This window comes from Arvicanthis niloticus, chromosome 8, assembly GCF_011762505.2.
Source record: "Arvicanthis niloticus isolate mArvNil1 chromosome 8, mArvNil1.pat.X, whole genome shotgun sequence".
Taxonomy (NCBI): domain Eukaryota; kingdom Metazoa; phylum Chordata; class Mammalia; order Rodentia; family Muridae; genus Arvicanthis; species Arvicanthis niloticus.
In genome coordinates, this window is record NC_047665.1 from 18,993,566 (window position 1) to 19,017,075 (window position 23,510).

Consider the following 23,510-nt stretch of genomic DNA (forward strand, 5'->3'; position numbering starts at 1 on the left):
ACGATTGATAACTTGGTACCTGCTAATTTTATGACATAGCTGGCTTTGCAGAGTAGAACTGCCTCTGGAATCAGAATCAATCATGCAGCAAAGGGTTGAGGGGTGCTGGTGAAGCATTCTGGGAAGGGTGCTGTTAGGTTGGGTGCTGTTAGCATCATGCTGTACACTTACACAAGCTAAGATGTTGCTGGATGATAAAAATCTATGAGACCCGCCAACATCTATGCCAACATATATGTCACTTCATGAGGATAACTGGAACTTGTTTCTTTTAATGTCAAGAATTCCTCACCATCCTGACTAGAAACATTCACCTCAGGTTGAGGTTTTACAGACAATTTTCTGTATTGTTCCATGGACATTGTTTCTTCAATCCATTCTCTAGCCAAATGATAAAATGAGACTGTAGGAGAGATTTATTCACAGGCAGGTTGGATAGATCAGGTTGATCATGAAGATTCTTTTGTTTAAGCTATAACCATAGAACCTTGGTTTTTTGTTTGTTTTTTTGGCAGGCAGAAGACCTTCTTCTTCTCCTTCTCCTTCTCCTTCTCCTCCTCTTCTTCCTCCTCCTCTAACTCCTCTTCTTCCTCCTCATTTTCCTTCTTCAGATTTATTTATTTTATATATGTGATGAGTATACTGTAGCTGTCTTCAGACATACCAGAAGAGGGCATTGGATCCCATTACAAATGGTTGTGAGCCACCATGTGGTTGCTGGGAATTGAACTCAGGACCTCTGGAAAAACAGCCAGTGCTCTTAACCGCTGAGCCATCTCTCCAGCCCAGAAGACTTATTCTTAACCTGTGTATTCCAGTGCATGCCACATAGAGATGGGCTCACTGGATCCAGGGTAGATAACTGATGATGTGATGATGGCTTAGAAAAGACAGTTTGGCTTCTCAGGGGAGCCAGGGCGGTAAGGAAACTATCTGACAGGAAGGAGAGAGCAAAGTGTCTCTCTATTGATGTTCCAGGAGGAGTTGTTCATGATTCACAGATAAACATCTGATGTGACCACCCTTGGGTACTGGAAGAAGGTTGGTTGTCTAGATTGGCCAACTGGGCCTGTGCTAAGCCTCTCATGGTGTGTTCTAAAGGGTTTCTTTTTAAATGCCTTTCTTCTTTAAGGGGTCCCTTGAGGTTTCTGGACAGAATGGCAGTTTTCTCCTAAGCTCTATGGAACGTACATATATGAGAAAAGAGGCAAGCATGTTTCCTTCTACCTGGATGTGTTCCCAGAGTTGGCTTTATCATGACCTTACCCCATCAGTGTCTAGACCACCTCCTTCTACTCATGCTCGGCTTTCTGTGGTGTCTTCTGATTTAGCATCAGGTTCTGATAAGAGAAGATCTAGATCCTAATGTTGTTGGGGGCATGGGTATATAAATATGTTCATGCTTGCACACATGAGACTCTGGCAGAGGGGAACCCGTGCAAACTTCAGTGCAGTAGACTTACCTTTCCAGGCAGCTTTGCCTGAGGTCTCGGGATTTAGGACACACAATGGGTGACTCCATCCGACAGTGCAAAACCACATAGCACTCCTTCAAGGCCCACATCATCAGAACCAGCAACTCCTAGGCTTTCTTTGCTCACCCTCTACATCCTAGGTTCCTGAGTCTCCAGGAAGAACAGCCTGCCTCCTGCATGCTCTGGAGTCCTGTCTCCTTAAGCTACTACTGTGTTACTTTTGTGTCTTCTACTCTGTTTCTAAAGCTTCCAGAAATGCTTTCTCTCCTCAAATGTCCTCCCCCCGCCCCTTTTCTGGTCTCTTTTTGATTGAAGCCCTTTGAAGCCTCCTTCTTCTCATTTTCAGAAACAGGAATAAATAACTGTGCATCCCACACAGTATTCTTCAGGATCTATCTCTGTGTGTCAGCCCAACGTCCCACTTACGTGTGCTGAGGGTGTGTAACTTGGGCTTTGCAAAGGCTATGTCTCTATGTCTCTATCCCCAGTACCCTCTTTTCTTGATTTCCCAGTATTTGTGAATGATCTGACTAGAATACATATTATTTGGCCCATGGTTCAGGTAGTTGAGGTATCAAATTGACTCAGGGTGTCAGGGTGTTGATTGGTCATGGAGTGACACACTCCAGGAGGAGTTGTGGGTAATGAGTTTATTTATACAGGTACAGAAGAGAGATGGATCATTTGCGTTTTCTGTTCCTAATTCAGCATTCCTCTCCTTCCTTCTTGTTCTTTTTTTTTTTTTTTTTGAATGGAATGATGTCACCCACTCACTGGTTTTATATAGCTCTCACTGAAGTAGAACTCAATGGGAAATCATGCCTATTAATTAGAAACCTAGAATGTGGGCTGTTTTGAACTGCTAATTAAAACTTAGTGATTGAGTTGTATTCAGAGGCTTTAGACCCTTTTTCTTTCCCAGAACCTAGAACTTTGCTATCAGAGAGGATGGCTTCTTTTAAAAAGTGTTTCCCTTTAAAATGGTTTCATTTATCTCCAGGAAAACCTCAGGGCCATTTTTGTTTGTTTGTTTGTTAGTTTCTTTCCTCCTTTGGGGAGGAAATTAGTGAGAGCCAGAGAGGAACAAATGGCTCAGGTCCCTTCTACTCTGCCCTCCGATTGCTGTCTGCCATCCTCATAGACTACAGAGTGGGTGGATGTTCAGTACGGGCCCTCCATACTGGCCAGGGAAAGACAATCTCCTCAATATCTAGGTTCCATGGGGCCATCAGTGGCCTTCAGCAGGGTAGTGTATGATCTGCCCATCACCATAGCCACCTGTAGGAAACCAAACAAATCCATGAAGGTAGATGACAGAAGTCTGAAGCCATGGTTGGAATCCAACCCTTCATCTTTTCAGGGTCTGGAATCCTCTGCAGAAGCCAGCAACACTGAAGCTTGCTCAGGAGTGTGGCTTTCTGGGCCCAGTGCCAATGGCTCACACAGGCCTCTCTGTTCAGCCCAGACTGCATCTCAACCTGATTTTTTTTTTTTTTTTAAGGTGGCCCAGCAGGGATCCCCTTGTGACTGGAGTCAGAGTTTGCACAGACTCCTAAGAGGTAGGTCTATATGAGGGGTATGTGATATCCCCAACAACTGGCTCCATTGTATCCTGGCCTGGGGGCCTACAGAGAAAGGTTCTTGTAGCTGCGGCAGCATTTGAATCTACTGAGCCAGGCAAGGCCATGTGTGCTGCATGTGCCTAGGGCTGCCGCTGTGGCCAAGGGCTGGCCATGTGCTTTGCGTTTCCTTTCTTTTTCAGAAGGTGGTTGATTCATGCAAAATGCTTAACAGTGCCTGCCTTGCACAGCGAGGGAGGGATCTGGTCCCCTTTGATGTGCAGGGTCTTTTTGGAGATTCCAAAAAACCAGTTCAAAAGGTTTTCTTTGGACACCACACCTCCAGCATATGTGAAAGTAAAGGCCAGGCTCCCCAGGCGGCTTGCTGGGGGGAAGCATCTTGTGGTGGCTTCTTTCCCTTCTGTTTTGTCTTGTGCTGACCACGGGTTTTCAGATTTCTCACTGTCCTGGTGGTCAAAGGAGGGAATTAAGCAGAGGAAAATGGCCAGCTGAGGTTTTTGGATGTCCAGAGAAACAAGGGCACACTCTCTTACAGTCTTCCTGTACAGTCAGATGGCCAGGGCGAGATCGGTGACTTGCCAGCCAAGAGGTATTTCCCTGCTGGTACTTCTGAGCTTACAGAGCCACCTGGGGAAGCACAGACTGAAGAGGGGCCATCTGGTCACCAAGGTGGGGCCTATTGCAGCTCTGCTCCGATTTGTTTTCAGGTCGTAGGCACAGTGTTGTCCTCTTTCTTGCTTCTTTCTGATAGGACAGGACTTAAGGACATGATTGCATAATGATGGGGATACTGGATGAGCCCAAGGGAAAGAAGGTGGATACTCAGAAAAAACCATTTACCATGCTCCTCTGTTCTGAGTTTCCTGTGCTGCCCTGTCCTCTGAGGGATGGGCTCTGGAAAGACTTTACCACCCTCAGTTTGCTCACAGACAAGAGAAAACATCACAGATTATCATTGGATTCCTCGTTCTGCAAGCCACTTACCCGTAGGTGGTGGCTCCTACTGTGATGAAACTGCTTTGCAACACTGAGTGGGAACTGGTAAAAAACAGATGCCCCAATCTTTTATTGTGTGAGGGAAAAGCCAAGGGACAACCCAGGCTGGCTGCGTGGGTGCAGGGACCAGTCTGGACTGTTTGCTAGTACAGGTAAATCAATGCATCTCTGGAGAAGGGAGGCGACATGGAGGCTCCCACAGTCTTGCCATCTGTTCTCTTGGAGTTAGACTCCATTTCTCTCTTCGCACAAGGTAGGTTACTGCCCCTAGCAGCCGCCAACCTCCTAGCCAAAGCTGGCATCTCCGAAATGCCACAAATGCTCAGTTGGCCTTCCAAGTGATTTACCACAACATATGGAAATATCCTGGCCAAGCCTATAGCTATTTGGCAGATTAAAGGTATATATAAATCATGCACTAATTTTAATGCAATTTACCCCTGCTCTGCAATACTCTCTGGTTATCTTTCCTTCACAGATTTTCCTCACAGGCCTCCTTGACCACTGAGGATCACTCGGGTCTTAAACTGAGACCACCCCATATGTACCCATTAGGCTGTGCCCTCTCCATTGTCCTCACAGGGGAGTGTGGTGACTTATTGTCTCTCTTCCTTGACTTGACAACCTTGTGGATCCCTGGTTTGAAAGCATTCCTACACATGCCCTCCTCTTCTTGTTGTATCTTTACTAATTTCTGAAATCTTCCCTGAGGAGAAGGAGGCTTCTGAACTGGAAACATTGTCTTTATGTATCATGGTAGCTCTTCCCTCCATGACACTCTGTTTCTCTGTCTCCCTCCCTTTTCTTCCTTTCCTCTCCATCTTTCTTTTTTGATACAATGTTTCATGTAGGCAGTGGATGTAGCCAAGAGTGACCTTGAACTTCCTACTACCTGACCTTAGATTTATAGATAGGTACTATGACCCTCCGTTTATATGTTGCTAAGGATTGGACTTCTTGCATTCTAGGGAAGCATTCTGTCAGCTAAGCCGCATACCCAGCCTTGGGTTCTTGTTTTCACTCTGGAACAAATATCAGCCTTCAGTTACTGTCTGAGTTAACAGGTAATTTTTAGTTTTCACAGATCAGCCAATTTTTTAAAAAAAAATATGAAAGATATTCATTCTTCATAAATCCAATGGCTATAGAAAAAGCACCCTGTCAAGCGTTTCCTCAGATGCTCCAGGAAGGCTGATACAAGAGCATAAAGATGAAGAAATTGAGTGAGAGGAGTGGTCAAGTGGAGGGCAGTCTCTAAGAAGCGAGCCAACAGTCAGGTTCTATGCTCACAATATCCATTCCATTATGGGTCAGCAACGTGGTCACCAATATGCTAGTCACCTCCTTTTGTATCTCAGTCTTCCCTTCTGGGAAAGTGTAAGCGATTCTATCCCAACCCTTCCCTTTATAGGTTTGTTCCCAAGAATAAGGGAGGTGTAGTGATGGGGTACTTTGTGCAGGCTTTCATTTATAGAAGTTGCTTAGTGAAACCACACACCCTCTGTCCTCTCCCATCTTTCTTTGCAAAACAGGGGACTAGTGTCATTCTGTGTCTTCGCTGTGTTTTTTTTGTTGCTATGATAAACACCATGACCAAAAGCAGCATGGGGAGGAAAGGGTTTATTTCATTTCCATTTGCACATCACTGTTCATCATCAAAGAAAGTCAGGGCAGGAACTCAGGGCAGGAACTGAAGCAAATGCCACAAAGGAGTATTGCTTAGTGACTTACCCATTGTAGCGTGTTCTGCCTGCTCTCCTGTACTGTCCAGGACCTCCAGATCAGGGATGACACCAATAGTGAACTGGGCCATCCCATTCGAGTCATCAATCAAGAAAATGCCCTACAGACTTGCCTTATGGGCCAATCTTACGGAGACATTTTCTCAATCAGATTTCCTCTTCCCAGATATGTCTAGGTTTCTGTTACATTGACAAAAGCCAAGCATCCTGTAAGCAAGTGGAGTGACTCTCAAGGCATGTTCCTGTCATGAATGTTCTTGGGCATATAATCTTTCATAAGTCACTAAGGAAAGCAATATTTTAACTCTTTAGGGTAGTCACTGAACCAGTCAGAGGCTCTGGGCACAAGGTTTAGGCAACTGATGACACTAAAGAATTACATTTCTGAATGCACCTCCCAGGGCCCTGCAGAACTGAATGGGTAGGAGTGAAGTTAATCAACAGGTAGCTGAGGAGCTAGAGAATACAGTATCCTAAGGCCCCGACAAGCTGAGTTAGGAGTCTAAGAATGTTAGGGAGGCAGGGTCTACTAGAAACTGAAAACAGAACCTGCCTGCTGAAGGTTGGAGAAATGACATGGAAGACATGGTGCCTGGAGCCAGCAGGTTGTTTTTCTCAGTCCATCTAAACCTTGGCTTCCGGAGCAAAGCAGAAAGTGGAGAGTTCAGCCTGGCTCAGGTTCCAGAGCAGCATGTCCAGGAGGAAGGACAGAAGGAATAGACTCCAGGGAAGCTGGACAGCCTCTCACAGGATGGCAGTCCCTGGGCTGAAGAGGCTCTTGGGACAAGTGAAGGAAGTTGGAGAGGTTTGGACACAGAGGGAGATGGCAGATTTCCTCCACAGTGATGATGGCTGTCCATGCTAGTAGCAGTTATCCCTGTTTGTGATACAGAAGGATCTAAACTAACATAATGACTTATAGAGATGGATAGAGGGACTGGCTTTGAAAGCTGGTCTCTGGGTAGCTGTGGAGGCAGTCTTAGAAGCTCAAGTCTTATCTGCTCCTTTCTTTAGTTCTTTCTCTCCAGCCTCTTTCCTTTCCTTTCTCCCGCTCATTCCCCTGTTTTCCCTCCTCTCCTGTGTCCCTTCTATCAGATGTTCGTTTAATGATTACTTGCCAGGTAGGAACCTAGGAGTCGAGGGAAAAACAAGGGGTGACCAAAGATTACAGTCCTACCTGGGGACACAATTAACTGCCAGTTGTGGGCTAAACATCTCTGTCTTTGTTCTTTCAAAGCCAAGGCCATGCCTGACCTTCCCTTGCTGGACTTACACAGGGAAACCCTAAGTGGTATTTCTTGGTCTACAAGGTGATAGGTTTCTTGGTAAAAAGTGACTCCTGCATACTCTAAGAAAACCACTTGTGACCTTACAGCCACCCACTGCAGCTATATACCCAGAACTTGACGTCACTTCCCTGAGAGGCATATTAGAGACAGATGTAGTTAGATGATTGAGTCTCCTGAAATACAGAGGTGAATTGTAGGAGAAAGAGTTCTCACCCCAGAGAACTAAGTTGAGTGAATATGGTTGCTGCGTATATCACTATGCTTTAAAAGATTTGTTTGTATTATTTTTATAATATGCGAGTGTGTTTGTCTTTGTGTGTGGATGTGTGCACATGCATGTAGGTGCCTGAGACCATTAGTAGTATAGGATCCCCTGGAGCTGAAGACACAGATGGCTTTGCTGTGAGCTGCCTGACTTGGGTGCTGGGGAAGCAAACTTTGGTCCGTTGTAAGAATAGCATGTGCTTATAAACATTGAGCCACCTCCCCAGCCCCTACGGAGCATATCATGGGAAGGACACGACATTGTGCAGTCCCAAGGAGAGCTATTAGTCTTTTGAGCTTCAAGATGATGCTCTGCCCTTTAAAAATTAGTTCATGAACACTTCCAGAAATATGATAACTTTTAAAAAATTTATGATTCTTTAAACTTTTGAAAAATTATTTGGGGTTGAGGGACACGTGCCAGGGTACTTGTAGAGGTCAGAGGGCAACTTTGTTGAGTCAGTTCTCTTTTTCCACCTTTACATGAGATCTAGGGATAGAACTCGGGTTGTCAGGATCCATGGCAAGCACTTTAACCCACTGAGCCAACAGGCTGGCCCTAAGCTTAGATTCTTCGTACATAATATAAAATGGGCAGACACTGTTGAAATGTGTTTGGGTATAATGGCGGAGATTTAGATTTTTCTTCAGAGGAATAGGATATGTATCTCCTATGGCCATCTTGGTTATGGTGAGTAATCTATGAAGTGAGGATAGGAAGGTCATGGTAGTTCAAACGCTAAACATGGATGTGCTGGGGGAGGTACAAATGTGTTAGACGTGAAAGTGCTTTGCCAACTCTCTAGTGCTACAGGAATAAATGTCTATTTTATATTTTCTTTTTCTTCCTGGTATACCCATGATCATCATGGAGTAGAGATAAGTTTATCCGGTAGTCAAGGCCATGAAGTAAGCAGACTAATACAGTGCCAGCTAAGTCTGTAGTGATGATTATGAACACTCCCCAGTAAAAAGAAGGGCAGGACACAAGACCTGGGATCCTAGCCAGCTGTCTCACCTGCTCCCGTCAGCTCTAAAGAATTGTGGGTGACACTGGAATGCACAGGAAGAAGTTTAACTGAGAAGAACTCGATAATGCAGCTTCCATGAGGTCGCTGTGCATGGTGGGGTGGGACGCTATGGTGATGCAGCTGCTTTTGGGGTTACCCAAGCTGCATCAGTAATTCTTCACCCATGCTCTGGTAAGTAAGCCCCAACCGTGTATCAGTTCATCAAGGTGGAGATGGAGGAAACCCTTCCTTTGGTTTGTCTGAATAGGCATTTGTTCACATCTCTCCAGGAGAAGTAAGACAGGATCCCCAAGCTGGTTTCTGTCTAATAATTTTCTAAAATGTTTGCAGTATTCTTCAGTTATGTCTTCAGGGTTTATTTCCTTTTCCAAGTCATAAGATTTATGCAGTAGTTTTGGGTAGGATAGTACATTAAAAAATGTTTTACATGTATATTTGTGTATGTGTGTCTGTGCCTGTGTGTGTGTGTCTATGTCTCTGTGTGTGTAATGTGTGTGTGCATCCGTGCCACGGCACGTGTGTAGAGATCAGAGAGCAGCTTGTAGGCATCCGTTCTGTCCTTTTAGCATGTGGGTTCTGAGAGCAAACTCAGGTCGCTCCTTATGCCACCTAGCAACTTTGTCCTCTGAAGCATCTTGCTCATCCAAAAGCACACACTCAAAAGGTTTCCTTATTTTATTTTTAACTATATGAAGACATATGTGCATGTGCAAGTGAGACCAGGTGCCCGAGGAGGCCAGAGGTTTCAGATCCTGTGCAGCTGGAGTTGCAGATGGCGGTGAGCCTTCCAGCATGAGTGCTGGGGGCTGGACTACAGTCTACACCCCAGGAAGTAGTACAGATCTGAGCTGGATAAAGGTTAGATTAGACCCGGAGGGGGACTCTTCCTCATCTTACATAATAATATCTGGTTTGTCTCCAAAGACAAAGTAAACAAAGCAAATTGTCTCTGAACACTTGTAAATTAGTCTGTTCTGATGATAAAAGATGCAGGTAGAGAGATGGCTCTGAGCTGTAGGTGTTCCAGCAGGGGCCTGTGGGTCTTCAGGGGTTGAAGGGCAAAGGAATCATTCTCGTTGTAGAGTGTGGATAGCAACCCCACTACTACTATTCCATGCCCAAGACTATAGTCTTTAAACAGTTGGGAATCTTTAACACTCAGACAGAGAGCTCACGCAGATCTGCTGAGCTCTGAATTTCAATATGAGGCAAACAGAGGACCCTAACCCCCATGCAGGATGAAAACTCTTCCTGTCCTTGGCACTGCTCCTACTGGTGCAGAGCAGATAATTGGATAGTCTTAGAGCCTCTGGCAAGGTTAGTTCGAGCCACCTCTCAGGTGTTTGGCTTTCTAGCCTTATTGGTGAAGCCAAACCACATGCACTTGGTTCTGAGCAAACCAACCAATAACGTAACAGCCAATTCTGGAAGAGACTGTCTGTTTTGCAGGACCTGGGAAGACTGAGCAGACATCTTGCTCTTACTGGCCTGGCCTGTCTTTTTGCCCTGTTATAAAGATAAATGCCCTCTCTGGCTCTGAGCTCACCCCAGCTATAACTTGATGAACATGTATTAGATTTCCTTCCTTCCCTCCTTCTCTCCTTCCCTCCTTCCTTTCTTTATTTCTTCTTTCATTCCTCCCATCCCTGCCTCCTTGCTTCTCTCCATCCCTTCCTTTCACAAAATGTCCTGTAGCTCTAGACTGGCCTCTAAATCCTTAAATAGGTAAGGATGACTTTGAAGTTCTAATCCTCCTGCCTCCACCTCCCACTGCAAGGATTAGAGATTCAGACCATTATGCCTGGTTTCATGCTTAGCTAGAAATGATACCCAGAGCTTCCTGAATGCTGGATAAGTGCGCTACCAACTCACCTACTTTCTTCAGCCCGTATGTGCCTATTTCCAGAAAAGGCTATCAATATACTTATGATAAAGTTTGGCAAAGGCTGGCAAAATCCATCTCTGACATGTTTTGTCAACAAGTACAGTTTTTCCCCTATCACCTATACCCAAAGGCCTCATGTAGTAGGTAAAATTGAGAATGGACCTAAGATCTATCTTACTCTTGGGTGTGCCCGTGTGTGTGTGTGTGTGTGTGTGTGTGTGTGTGTGTGTGTGTGTGTGTGTGTGTTGTATTGATAGACTTGCAATCTTACTACCTTAACCTCCTATCTGTTGGGATTATATGAGCTACCATGCCTGGTTTGCTTTCTTCACTCTTTATGAGAAGCATTGGGGTTGGGGGAAGCGTAGTTTCAGAGTGGCTTGCCAAGACCACAGTTGGTCTCTGACTAACACAACAGAAGAACTCTTTTTGTCCTGAGTCCCATGTGACTTCACCTTGGCATGGTCCCAGGATGTGATGTAGCTGGTGACTAGGCACAGTCTACTGTCTCTACTTCCTAGCCCTGTCACCCCAAGGCCATGCCTCTGGGATCATGGCCTTCATCTCCTTCATCTTTTCAGGGATTATCACTGCTGTGGGTTAATGTTTATGCCTTTTGGAATTTAAACCCTAAGGTGACATTGTGAACAGATGAGGTCATTGGAGGGTGATGAGGCCTTGATGCCCCATTCTCAAAGATGTTATCAGTCCTTATAAAAAGCTATGAGGGCACATATTTATCTCATTTTTGTCCTTCCAGTCTGCATGAGGACACAACACAGTAGGCTGAGTGAAGCCCTTCTTCCACAACCTAGTCACTTGGAACCTTCACCTTGGACTTCTTCCCACAGACTAAAGAATTATGAGGAATAAGTTTATGTTATTTATTAATTACTTCATTCGAAGATATTTTGCTATTGCAGCAAGGTTAAACTAAGGTAATTACCTAATTGTCACTGGGCCTCTGTGTGTTAGTCAGCTTTCTGTTGCTGTGACAACATGCCCGAGACATAAAACTGAAAGGAAGGAAAGGTTTCAGTCCCTCATCACTTGTCTATATTGCTTTAGGCCTATAATATCATAGCATATGATAAGGGGACAGGATGACCTTGGGAATCAGGAAGTGAATGACTGAGAAAAGCGAGGCTATGATTTCAATCCCAGAGACCCAACTTCCTCCCACTAGAGTTTAACTCTAAACAGTTTTTTGACCAATCCCAATAGCACCACAGCTTGGAGACCAAGTTGTTAGCCCATGAACATTTGAGAGACATTAACAGATAGAAACGATAGCACTTGTTTCCTGATAAGAGTCAGCTACAGATGTGTGAACTTGTCCTGATTTGCATTTACAATAATAGGGGGTATCAATTGACATTGTGACATGTTTTGCTGGTAGAACATGCAATGGTATAAATACCCACCACATCATCATCATCATCATCATCATCATCATCATCATCATCATCACCACCACCACCACCACCACCACCACCACCACCACCACCACCACCATCATCATGCTACTGTTTGTTTGGCCTGGCACTCCTTAATCCCTAGGTGGGCCTTAATTGATTTCAGGTGTATGGTTAATATGTTAATGGTGTTCTCAATCTTTGTCCTATCTGGAACTCAGTGGGAAGTGGAGAGTAAAGCTCATGTCTTTATCACATTTCCAAAATCCTTGTTGCTACAGAAGAGAAGCCAGAGACTGATGAAAATTACTGCAATTCAATTCTAGGGATCTCTCAATGGGAAGCTCAGGTAATGCACAGAGAGCTCAGAGTGCACAGGGAACCTAGGTATTGTTCAAAATGGGGAGAAACATGCTTTGAGCTCAGAACTGTGATCTAAGGAAAGAATAAGAGTGAACAGTGGGCCTTGGCAGGGTAGTTCATAGTGGCCTTTGTGGCCTTTGTGACACTGTGTATTTGATAAATAGTCAAACTTTCAGTCAGCAAATCTTATGTGGCCCATATGACTAATGGTTCCTCGGTTCCTTGTCTCGTCTTCTAATCTATGGGTGAGTGAAAAGGCTGGCTATCTCTGCAGCTACCTGCTGACACATTTTTAGCCATAACTAGATATGAAAATGTAGAAAAGGTTTTATTCCAAGAATGTCTTGGGCTGGGGATATAGCTTAGTGGGTAGAGTAGTTGCATGACATGAACAAGGTCTTGAGTTCAATCCTTCAGCAGTGCAAATAACCTTGCTACCCCTGTAATCCTCCCATTGATGGGTGGGAAGAGAAGAAAACTCAGAGGTTCAAGGACATCCTTAGCTATGTAGGGAGTCCAAGTACAGCCTGGGTTACATAAGATCCTATCTTTAAAGACATAACAATTTATTTCACAAAGGAGCCCCTAGAATATGCTGTTATTTTGCCCTGTGAAGATTTTCTAAGTCTTTGAATTTCTGGCTTTATGGGTGAATAATCTAATCGAAAGATGAATAATCTTTCTAGTGGAGGAAAGAAAAAAGGCCGTATCTTAGGCACTAGGGAAGACTGAAGAATTTACATTTCATACCTGCTGCAATGTGCTCATGACCAAGGGTTACACAAAACACTAAGCATTTGGATCTCCTGATATGGAAAGTCAGCAAAACTGCTTCATGCCATTTTCCATTGCTCTTCCAAGACCACATCTGTTTGGAACTGAATGTAGCATGTGTTCTGGGGAACCTGTATGAAATTAACTTTTATAGCTGACTTTACAAGCAGGATCTTTTATTGTCTACAACTTGGCTGGGGTTCAGGACGTTCCCAAGATGATTTACTGTCATATGTGCCTATTATATGGTGGTTGATGAAACCAAGATATTATTGAACATATGCAGTCATTCTGGCTACAGCCAACAGGTCATCTAAGCCTTTTATCTGAAAGGATTGAAGAGCTTACATTGCAGGAGGGGGATGGGGTGTTGAGTATTTTAAGTGAAATAATTACTTGCAGAACCAAAACAGTTGTGTCCAAGCCTATAATTCCTTTCTGTTTGCCAATCCTGTAAAAGCTTATTAGAATCTAGAATACATTATTTCAACAAAGATTTAAGGTAATATCTCTCAAATAATTGCATGTAATATCTGAGGTGGTTTGCTCAATTTATTTGACTACGGCATTAAGAATAAAGATCACGAATTTAAATTTCTTTCATGTTTCCTAGTGCAACTCCACCCCAAGCCTTTCCCAAGTTACAGAGAGGTTCTTTTAAGGTAACATTGTCTTCATGTAGTCAGAGAAAAACTTGGTAACGATGGTGATAGAAATAATGGAATTTCCCTTTAGGAGGAGAAAATCCTCAAAAACTTGATTTTATGTTGGTGGATCAGGAGAAATTTTCCATTTTCTCTTCCTTCCTTCCTTCCTTCCTTCCTTCCTTCCTTCCTTCCTTCCTTCTTTCTTTCTTTTTTAAAAAAAGATTTATTTATATATTTTAGGTATATGAGTACACTGTAGCTGTCTTCAGACACACACTAGAAGAGTGCATTGGATCCCATTACAGATGGTTGTGAGTCACCATGTGGTTGCTGGGAATTGAACGCAGGGCCTCTGGAAGAGCAGTCAGTTCTTTTAACCTCTGAGCTATGTCTCCTGCCTGACAATTTCTATTTTCAATAGTAGCTTATCATTTGATTAAATTGGAATACAGGAAAGAAAATGGTTAAATATAATTCTAGGATCTGCACTTACAGCATCAAAGATATTTGATTGTATGACAAAACTTTAGAGAGCAATACAGACTGTCTCAGCAGAGGGCTAACTGATGTGCTCAGGTTTCAGTTAGAAACTGATGGTCAAAGATCTGGGAGTTTCAGATGAGTTTGAAAACTGAGGCCAAAGTCTGCAGACATATTAGGCTATGAGAAGACATATTAGGCTTGGATCCAAATTTCTAGTTGTAACATCAGGAGGAAACAAGAAAAAAACTTAAATATTATATACATATTTGTCTATGAGAAGCCTTGGATCCAAATTTCTAGTTGTAACATCAGGAGGAAACAAGAAAAAAACTTAAATATTATATACATATTTGTCTATGGGGCTATTTGTAGGGTAAACTGAATTAAACTTAGGTGGATGGGGTTTTGTTGCTTTGTTTTACAGGATCATACTATGTAGCCCAGGCTGGCTTTGAACTCTCCATCCTCCTGAGTGCTGAGATTAGAAGCATGTGTCACTACAATCAGTTTTCCCCTTTACTTAATGTAAAACCAACTCTTAGGGAACAGAATTTGCAGCTAAGTTTGGAATCTTGTTGAATCCCCACAAATCTCCAAAGTATTTTTCTTTCTTTAAAATGGAAGCAATCTATACAGTTACCACTCTATTCATTGTCATAAGGAGTTTGGGTGTTAATGGATAATCACTCTTCCCCTTCTTTTCTTTCCTTCCTTCCTTCCTTCCTTCCTTCCTTCCTTCCTTCCTTCCATCTTTCCTTTCCTTTCTCTTTTCCAGTTATGTGGCCCAAGCTGGCTTCTAACCAGGTTGGTATTGTACGGTAGTAATTTTCAATGCTGCTATAACAGGCATATGCTATCATGCATGGCTTTGTACAGATAGAAAACCAAAAACTGAATGGACAGATTTAGCGTTGATGACAAAGCAGTTTAACATTAATCCCACACACACTGGCTCTTGTTTCTGTCCTCAAGCTGACCGTGGAACAGCACTGAGTTCCAGTGATGTAACTGTCCTTGCTATAGCCTGAATTTACCTTCATCTCTTTAATCTATTAAGATGATTCTTCGACTGAGTAATGTGTCAATCAAGTTTAAAAATTTATTTAGTGTTAGGTGTGTGAGTAGCTGCCTGAGCACACCCATTTCACAGAACACATGTGCAGGTCAGAGGACAAGGTGTGGGAGTCAGTTTTCCTCTTTTGTCACATGGATTCTTTTTTTTTTTTTTTTTTTTTTTTTTTTTGGTTTTTCAAGACAGGGTTTCTCTGTGTAGCCCTGACTGTCCTGGAACTCACTCTGTAGACCAGGCTGGTCTCAAACTCAGAAATCCACCTGCCTCTGCCTCCCAAGTGCTGAGATTAAAGGCGTGTGCCATCACCGCCCGGCCGTCACATGGATTCTTGATATTAAACTCAGGATTCAGGCTTGGTGGGTAGCCTTTACCTGCTGAGACATTGCACTATGTTCCCTAAGCAGGGCAACACAGCTTTGAGCAATGAAATAATCTGCTATCAGTGTTAGACAAGCCCCTTCACCAAAGGTCATCAGGCCAGGACAGTATGATTCTGGATCTTTATGGGCCAGGCTGCAAGGGATCTCTCTGTTCTTGAGGCCGGAAGCAAGCAATTCAAGAGCACATCTTCAGCCAGACGCATCTCTTCCTGTAGAAAGGAAGTCAGCACGTTTTCAAAGTGTTCCGAAACAGTCAAATGGGAGTCATGTTAATTTGGTGTAAAACTTCATGTGGCGTATTACTAATGCCAAAGAACAAAGCAGAGAGGATCTGGTGACTAATTACTAACAGCACTGTCACTATTTTATATAAGTGTGAACAAGGATCATATGTTTCTTATAGTTGGTCCTTGTTGACGCTCTCTGTCTCGATGGTTAAAGTGTGATCATGAGCAGCCTGTAGAGCACTGAGAGCTGCCGTGGGCTCCCCTTCGAACAGTGTTTGGTACCCACACCCAGAGGCTCTGGGCCATGGGTGTTCTTTAAATATATGCAACAGTTAAACACATGTGTTTTAAAGCTTCTCACAGACTCGAAGCTGGAGATCCTGCTGTAACACTTCAAGAGGACACTGCCGTGATTTGGTCCTGCGTGATGTGGCAGGGACAGCCAGAGGGAGTCATGGTGCTGTCCCAGGAACCTGCACTTGCTGAGAGTTCTAGGTCTTGCTACAGAAATAGAGCAAATAATAGACCTTAGCAAATAATAATAATAAAAAACTATATCCTTTCAGGGATTCCAGGAGGGGAATGGGATTTGATATTTATTTAAGACCAGAACAGTAGCCATGGACTCTTGGGTTAGCTTTCTTTTAGTGTATGTGTTGAGGATTGAAGAAAAAAAATATATATGTATATATGTATATATATATATTTTAATATATAACATATATTAAATTTTTTATTTTTATTTGTTTGAAGGTCTCACTAAGTTACCTAAGCTGTTCTTGACTGTGCTTCAGAGCTTAGGCAGGCCTTGAATTTCCAGTCCTCTTGCCTCAGCCTCTCAAGTAGCAGTGATTACTAGGTTACACTGTGAGGCCTTCTCTAGCTTATTGGTGCTTTAAAATGATGTTACTGTCAAGAATCTCGAGGAGGCTTAACACCCAGGAAACAAAGAGCATCCCTACCCTCCTACACAAGACCTGGATGCTCGAGGACTAAAAGGCTCCCGAGCAAGGGCAGGTGGTTTGTGTGTTTAAAATAAGAGAGAAGGTGGCAGGGTAGGTGCCAAATACCTTAGATTCCAATACTTGGAAAGCTGAGGCAGGAGGATCTTGAGTTTGAGGCTATACAGGTGGTCTCAAACAATAAACTCCAAAGAGAAGAGATGCTAAAGATGAAGACAGAAGAATTTAAAAGAAAAGACTTAAATCACAGAATCTCAAAGTGTGCTCTAAGGGAATCTAAAGGCAATTGTTCTGTCTGTCATTTGCCCGATGGGGTGCAGGGCTGTAAGGAGCTTGCAGCTGTTTAAGAATGAGAATTAGGTTGGCCTCCTAAGCCTCCTGCCCAGTGAATGGAGAGTTCTCTCCCAGTACCACTTCCTTAAAATCTTTCTCACTTCTGAGTCCATCCCCACCAAGAAGCATCTGTGGAAGGGATCTCTGATCTCACTCCTCAAGACATCACTCCACTTATTGTCTGCCGTGGCACCATCTCAACATACCTCGAGCCTGAAGGATGCTTCAACCACCTCCTCCGGCCTGTGGACTGGACTCAGAAAATCTGGTTGTGTTCTTTTTCCTGTCAAGTCACTGAATCCCATAGGTCTGTTCTCTTATTTATAAAGTTAGAAGAATGGCTGGGGGCCATCTCTCAGGGCTCTTTCAGCTCCGAATGGCTAAGATTCTATTTGGACTCATTTGAAGAGCCCACAATGGAAGCTATTTTTTGGTCAGGCTGGTGACTGCCTTTTTATATGCAAATGTGAACTGTGAATCCCAAAAGGGACTGTGGAAATGAACTGCCCCTAGTGGAGGGTCATGGACCTTGATGGATGGACAATACCAGCCGGCAAAGTAGGGGGAAAACTGAGAGGTCATTGAACCAAGTGGAATTTCAATGAAGGGGGACAGCAAGTGAATGAGGTAAACAGAGAACCTGAGTCAAGTTTATTGAGTCCTCTGGCTGAGGTCATGATAGAAACCAGATTGCTGAGTTTCTCCAAGTGTACGCCAATATTGCAATAGGAAAAAATGATTGGAGGGTAATATAAAATTTTATAACATTGGGAAAAACAAGGTTGAGTTGATGCCTTAAGGCCAGTTGTTTGAGCGAGTGCCTTTTCAGAGTGAACAAGGGCTCTTAAGATATTTCATGCTTCCAGGGGTAACAAAAAAAAAAAAAAAAAAAAAAATGGGTTATGTGGGCATTTGAATGAGCTATGTCCCCTATAAGCTTGGATTTTTAAGCCCTTGATTCCTGGTTGGTAGTACTCTAGGGAGGGACCCTTGCTGGTGGAAGTTTGTCAAGGGCAGCAGAGAGTTCGTAGCCTCACCCCAGTTCCAGTTTGTTCTCCCTGCTTCCTGAATATCCATGGAGATGCTGTCAACTTCCTGCTCTGGCTGTTTGCTCATGATGGACTCTGATCAGCCTGGAACCATACACCTAAATGAACAGTGTTTTGTCTGGTTATGGTATTTATCCCAGCGATAAAAAGTAAGTAAGACAGGTTGCTAGTTTATAGTTACTTCCTGAGCTGTAAATGATACACAAAGCAAAATATCCTTACAATGAAGCAAGACTAACACACACACACCACACACACACACACACACACACACACACACACACACACACTTTACAAAAACAATTGCTTTCTGTGTGCATTCTAAAAGACTCTCAATGAAGACATACAGGTTGTTGGTGCTGGTAGGGCCTTGAGATCCTGCCCTTCATCTTCAAAATGAATGCATAACTATTTAGAGAAAATGCAAACCACTTTCTGTTTCTCTAAAGTGCTAGCATTAACCCAATTTGTCAATGGATCCATTCCCTCAACAGATGGCAATTCCTTAACCAGGCATGGTGGCACATTCCTTTAATCCTGATACTGTTGAGGGTAAAGCAGAAGGACCAAGGTTAAAAACTTTGTTTACTTGCGGTAGTGCTAACAAAAACAACCCCAAAGCCCAAACCCTAGTGACTTAATAAGTCTCATTGTAGAGGAATGATTAATTGCCACTATTGACTATTTTATATCACCTCTGAGAATGTCTAGGAGTCTGTTTCAGGTTTAACTGAGTGTGATGGCTAGTCTTGGCTGTATACCTGACATACTTTAATTGAAGAATTGCCTCTATCAGTTTGTTCTTGATGGTGGTTCTTGAATGATAATTGATGACAGGAAAGCCTAGAACACTGTGGGCAGAACTATTCCTTCCTGGGCAGGTGGGCCTGGGGTATATAAGAATGGTAGCTGGGCAGTAAGTAGCATTCATCCATTGGTTTCTTTTTCAAGTTCTTGCCTTGAGTTCCTACTCTGGCTTCCATCAATGATGGGTTGTAACCTGTAAGCCAAACAATGCCTTTCCTTCCCAAGCTGGCTTCGGTCAGTTTTGTCATGGTAACAGATGGCAATCTAGGACAACTGTTGATGGAAGAATCACCTTGAGTTTCTACAGCATCACGATATGAGCAGGTATCTCAGCCTGGATAAAAAGGAAAGAGTGAGAAAGTGGTCGAAACACTAGTACTTATCTCTCTCTTCTTCCTTAATGTGATGGACTAACTCATGCTCCTGTCACCATGCTGGCCATGATGGACTGTATCCTTCAAACTGTGAGCCAAAGCCAACCCTAGAAGATCAGAAACTAAGCATCCGAGGGTCAAAAGAACTGTTAGATGTTGGTATAATTTTTTTTTTCTACGGAGGAGCACTATTAGGAGGTGTGGTCTTGTTGGAGGAAGTGTGTCACTGTGGGGGTGGGCTTTGAGAGAACTTCCTCCTAGCTGCCTGGAAGTTAATCTTCTGTTCACCTTTGGAACAAGATGTAGAATTTTCCCTTCCTGCACCATGCTTGCCTGGATGCTGCCATGTGCCCTGCCATGATGATAATGAACTAAACCTCAGAACCAGTAAGCTAGCCCCAGTTAAATGGTGTCTCTTCACCCTCACTAAGACATTTATGTTTGTCTGGTGTTACTGGCATGAAGGTGGCCTGTGGACTGGAAAGCAACAGGTCTGATGAAGACCCCATGGGTGACTGATTGTTCATCGTCACTTTTGAAGCTTCCCTGGTGCCTAGACTGAAGTAGGCTTTGTCTTATATATTACATTTCCCGTTTTACAGGAAGAACCCAGACAATACAAACTACCCAATGGCCTGAATCACGGACATTTGTACTAGAAATGCCGAGTCCTGATTCTCACAAAAAATGACTCATAATTAATACACTGCATTTCATATACAACAAACAGAGGAACCCAGGGATGAATACTGCATGAATATTTTAAGCATGCAAAAATCATGAAAGGTTCCCTTAGGTTTAGTTCACACTGTGCTTTTGCCTTAGATACTGCAAAGACTTTGAAATCAAAAAGATTTTTTTCATTTTACCTTTTAGGAACATAGTATAATTTATCTGCATGATTGCATTTTAATTAGCATTCCTATTGCCTATTTAAACATTCAAAGATATAAAACGAGCCAACCAAATAGGAATACATATAGCCGAGGTGTTTGCTACCGTGATGTTCCCGAGCACTGCCCTGGGATAAGGCTCACAGCAGACTCAAGCTTTAATAATCTGAACTGGTTCAAAATTAACCCATTTATATGCATGATATTTTACATAGGGGCTAGCCTTAGTAGCAATTGTTGGTAATGATGGATCTTTGTACAGCCCTAAGGATCTCTGACATTCTGTGGGGGCAAATTAGTCATTCTTAAAATTAGAAATAAACCATTTTGTAGAGGACACTTTTTTCCCCAAGAGGCTTATGTGGTGGTTACATGTGGTTGCGGAGTGACGGGATGATGAGTGGTATAATCCACTTCCAGTGGGTAAACTCAGATTAGGACAAAGAGATTCACTAGTGTGCGTGACACTGAGGGCCAAGAAGGGCAGGACCAAGGATTCAACTATAAGAACAGACTTAATCTTGGAGACAGGTCCTATCTCTCTTCCAACACAGCAGACAGCCATTGTTTAGCCTAATGTCTGTTGCTGTTCTGAGAGCACGCTTTCAAAAGTTTGAGCCTAAGCTAACAAGATTGAAAAGTAAAGAAAAAAACAAGGAGAATTTGCCTTTCTGTGCTTATAGCTTCCGATATCCTTTTAAGGAAGATTTTCATTGGCTCAGCAGCTGTGGTCCCTGCTAATTCTATCAGCCCTTTGGTAGGGGTCATCAAGAATCAGGTGAGTTATAGGTGAATCTGCTAATTCGTTTCATATAGTAGTTGATAAATGTTGTGTACAATAGTCACATGTTACAGAAAGACATTGAGGTAGCAACAAGGCTCGTGGATGATGGAAAACTTCCCATTATGGAGCGTGGCAGGGCTGTTATGACATCACAGTGTAATTCATCGTATGTTTCTGGTGATGCTGCTGTTAACAAACCTGCTGTGTGGCTAGTCCTATAGTCCTGTAAATCTGTAGCATGTATAGTTATGTGCCATGTATAATGTTGATAATGGTAACAAATGACCACACCGCCTTCTATTTTTATTTTAGTGCATATTCATAACAGGAATTTACTGAAAAATAGTATATCTTATTATATTGATATCAACCTCATACATACACTGGCATTTATCTATCTATGTATCTATGTATCTATGTATCTATGTATCTATGTATCTATGTATCTATGTATCTATGTATCTATGTATCTATGTATGTATGTATGTATGTATGTATGTATGTATCTATCTATCTATCTATCTATCTATCTATCTATCTATCTAGTCTTCTGTCCAGGACCTCAGACATCCCAGGAGACCTCTGTAATTCTCTTTTTTGCTACTTTGTGGGTGCTTTTTCCCTCCACCCTTCTCCAACCCTTTTCTTCCATCCTTTCAACTCCCTAACACTAGAGAAGAGAGAAAAAAATGATAGAGAGGAAAGGCAAGGCTTCCTGAATAAAGTCAGGGGTTACAAAAGTGGCAATGTTATCTTTAGACTACTTCCTGCTGATTAGGGGCTTCAAGTTTCTTGGGACAAGTTTGATCTTCGTGTCAGGATATCTTATTTCTTCTTGTTGTTTCTTCTTTGCTCACAAGTACTTAACAAACCATGACCAACAACAAACAACAAAAACCAACCAAAAATAAGATGCCAATTGACTCTCCCTCTCTGGGGCTCAAGCGTTTATATACCCTCTGAAAAGTCCCCAGCATTCCAAGCATCACACAATCTCAAGAACTATTTGCAACTGGCAAAATCATGCCTCTATTAGAGCACACAGGAAGCAAATCACAGTCAGCTGCTGCGGTCAGTTCTAAGCAGCCCGTATCCCCACACCCGGGATCAGAATGAAAACATATTCTTCCAATATTTCTGTGTTCTTTAAAGAAATCAAAATTCTAAAATTGTCACTACAGATGTCAATAGCAAAGAATAGCCTGATCCATTTGCCTCTATCTCGCCAGGACTGGGATTACAAGCATGTCCACCACACTCAGTTTATAAGACGATACAGATCAAACCTAGGCCCTCACACATTCTAGAGAAGTATCCTAGGGAAAGACCAAGCCTTATCCCCAGTCCTGTTCACCACATCTCTTGTTGGCATAAAGAGGCCTTGTTCAGCTATTGAACCTGCGTTCTCTAAGTGTCCACCTATAAATATGTGTTGTCTATGAAGCCATTGGTATTACCAGATGACAGATTCCCAGATGCAATAACTGTGGCATGGTTTGCTGAACTACCCTGGCCAACCGAGATTAAGACTCATCAGAATGAAATGCAGAAACCCTCCTCCTAAGTCACAAGGTGACCAAAAAGTCTCTGGGGGCAGAAATACACATGCAACATCTATACAGTCTCAAAAGGCAACCTAAGCTTCGATACAGAGACAAAAGCGTTTAGCAACCCTGTGACTGACATCTTACTGAAGGGAACAATTCAGTGGACAAAATGATGCTTTTATGATGTTCAGAATCATGCAACTTTCAATGCAGAAAATCTCCATTCTTGGAAATAGCCTGTGATGATACAATCCACTCAGACATAACCGCATGGGGCTGGAGAGGTGGCTCAGTGGTTAAGACAGGTCCTGTTCTTGCAGAGGCACCTATGTCATTCAGCTTACAACCAGCTGTCACTCTGGCTCCAGGGGCTCCCAAGCTCTCTTCTGAACTTTGAGGGCAATTGCATTCAGATGCACCCCCAAGTCCTCCCTACAGACACACAAGCATACACATGATTAAAATAAAACCCCCCTCTAAAAAAAAAATCTCTTAATGATTCAGTTGCTCTAAACAAAAATTCAGCTCCTTATGTGAGATCTCTGCAGTATTCTGGGCCCTGGGTATAGTAAACAGAGAGGTTTGACCTCTGAACTCTTAATGCCCAAACAATGCACCTTAGACTCAATAACTGACATTGCTGATGGCAGGGGCCCCTCTGATGACTTACTTGTCTTCCTCCATCAAATTCCTCATAAAAGAGAGGGAGGAGCCAGACAATGAGGCAGTTGGGGGGGGGAGGCAAGCCAGAATCTTTGTCCCTTCCAGGTCTTCACTAGGGCCTGACAAATGAGAGCAAAAGCACACACTTCCTGCACTTTCTCTGAAGCCAATTAAGCCTTCTCTCTAGTAAACAGGCCTGTGGTTCCTTTTGTTTAGTGCCTCTCCCCACCTCCATTTGTTTAAAGCATTGAAAGTCCTACAACTGCCTTTGCCATCATTCTCCCAGAATACAACCCATACAATGGCGAACTGACAAAGGGAGAAGTCTGGCTGGATTTCTTTATGTTTCTGAGGGTTTTCTAGGGGGGTGGATTTGTTTGGTCAGAGCAGCCACTGCCCCACTGGGTAGGCACTAGAGTTGACAGGTGGAGCACTGTCACCTGGGTTGAGCAGGAGAACATGTTTCTGCCTTTTC

At 43.1% G+C, this 23,510-nt stretch overlaps 1 long non-coding RNA gene across 3 annotated transcripts in view; it reads left to right on the top strand.

Moving 5' to 3' along the window:
• The window catches only part of LOC143443288 (uncharacterized), a 40,461-nt gene that overhangs the window by 9,944 nt on the left and 7,007 nt on the right, over nucleotides 1-23,510 (top strand). For all 3 annotated transcript variants that reach the window (XR_013112121.1, XR_013112122.1, XR_013112123.1), the window contains exon 2: nucleotides 2,977-3,034. This is a non-coding gene — a long non-coding RNA (uncharacterized LOC143443288). The remainder of the gene's footprint in view (nucleotides 1-2,976; nucleotides 3,035-23,510) is intronic.